General features: G+C 29.4%; 1 protein-coding gene across 1 annotated transcript in view; it reads right to left on the reverse strand.

The window, feature by feature from the left end:
• Positions 1-2099, reverse strand: part of LOC102839278 (latrophilin-3-like) — an 883976-nt gene that overhangs the window by 127969 nt on the left and 753908 nt on the right. The gene's annotated exons all lie outside the window — the stretch shown is intronic.

A 2099-nucleotide genomic window follows, 5' to 3' on the forward strand; every position in this document is an offset into this window, starting at 1 on the left:
GTAAAACTAAAGTTCTCCCATGTAAACTATCATATAATTCACAATAAAACATTAAAAAAAAAAAAAGAAAGGCAGACTCATTTCATTTTAAAAAAGAAAGTCAGACTCAGCAAAGTCTATTTCCAATCTGCTTAGACAGAACTCAAATCAAAACACTGGTGCTTTAAGTTTTTTCTTTCCTTTGTAATATAAAATATGATGCCATCATTGCCATTAAGAACAATTATTAATTTTTGTTTATTTGTATTTACAAAGTAATATTATAAAAATTTAGCTTAGATTACTTAAAGGAGTATGTATGAATATTAAGAAAATGAAAAACTCTTTAAAAATGTGATCATAGTAATTACAAGTTTCAAAGTTAAAGGTAAGACAAAGTCTTTGCCTTTAGTGAACTGGCTAAAAGGTAATACACTTGAAGATTATGAGAAAAAAAATGGATATTCTTTCTGAGTTTTAACCTAGTAAAATATGCTATAAAAATATTAGTTATTTTCACTTCTTTCTGATAGTACAGTAACACTATTATATAAATAATACATATTACTCAGACCTCATTTTGTATTGCATAATAATAAATACAAATGGTATACAATATTTAAGTAAGTAAAAGAATGATATGAAAACTAAAAGATATGTTTATGGTCTAATTTATCCAAATTAAATCTCATCAGAAACAAATAATCCATGGAATTCACAAAGTATTTAAGGTCAGTTTAACTTTACAAAATTCCATAATATAATGACTTTATTTCAACTCATCAGTATTAAAAACTACACATACTATTATTCATAGCAGATGATTGCTAGCTTTGTTCAGGAAAAAAAATTATTTTTTGTAGTTCCTTGGCTCTTCTTTTAATTAAATTTGACAGATGTCTTCAACAATAATAAACCTTAATGTTAATGCAACTTTGTTACTGAAGTCTTTAATGTGTTAATTTATCCTGAGGAGTCACAAGAGCCTTCTAGGCACCAGGATCTATGTTAGGCACTGGATGAAGAAAGATGGAAAATGGGTGACACAGTTGATATCTCAGAGAGCTCAAGGAGAATGGCAGTAGCACATGAAAGTGTCAGTGACCTCATAAAATTTCTAGAAGCACATTTATTTCAACAATGCTATTCCACTAAACTAATATACAGGGTAGGCAAATTATATAAAAATGCAGTTTAATATATGACATGTATTTATGACGAAATCACATTTCTGTAACGTCACTGACTTCAAGAGAACAAGATAACTTCGGGTTATACCAATGATCGCCACTAATTTTCTTTTCAGAAAATGTAAATTAGCATCTTTTGCATATATGAAGTTCTACTAGTGTTGGAAAGCAATGTGATCACTTTCATGTCTATGAATGGATATGACTATTTGAATATATAAAGGTGAAACCTGGGTTAAAAAACAAAATTTGAAACTAAAAGATTATGAACTAGATAATAATACAGCACTGGAGAACTTTATCTACCAGGAGGTATGCATTAATATTTCAAAAGGGAAGAAAAATCCAAAACATTGAAGAAGAATGAAAAAAAAAATATGTATTTGGTGACCACAGATAAGTGGCTAATAAGTTTATATTCCAAATGATGTGTCTATATTAAGGAGATGAGTTTTTCTCTTTCCCTATATCTCTCTAAGAGGAAGGCAGCTATATAGCAGCTCCTACATAAACTCCCAAATTCATAATTTTGCCTGTCCTGTAGAGCAAAAATCCTCCTTTTGTTATATTAAGTTATCATCGTCATCATCTGCTCTCATCACATCATTCTGAAGAAGGCAGTAAAGCACAGGAAACTGAAGGAGTTAGTGCTCAAAGCAGTAACAGTCTTTCCTGATCTAAAAAAAATATAGAAACCTCAAGAGAAAATGTGTAAATACGTTATTAAAAACTTACTGTCTTTAAAACATAGTGTATAGGAGAAAAGGAAAGTTTGAAGACAGAACTTCATTGGACTTATTCTCAGGCAGATAGAGTCACACCTCAGCATCTTACTAGCAAATAATAATAAATACTTGATAATCAAAATAATAATCTTATCAGATTTTCTTCAGGAAAGATTATGCACTGCTTCTTTGCCATTGTATTATA

The sequence above is a fragment of the Chrysochloris asiatica genome, unplaced genomic scaffold (genome assembly GCF_000296735.1).
Source record: "Chrysochloris asiatica unplaced genomic scaffold, ChrAsi1.0 scaffold00240, whole genome shotgun sequence".
NCBI classification, from domain to species: domain Eukaryota; kingdom Metazoa; phylum Chordata; class Mammalia; order Afrosoricida; family Chrysochloridae; genus Chrysochloris; species Chrysochloris asiatica.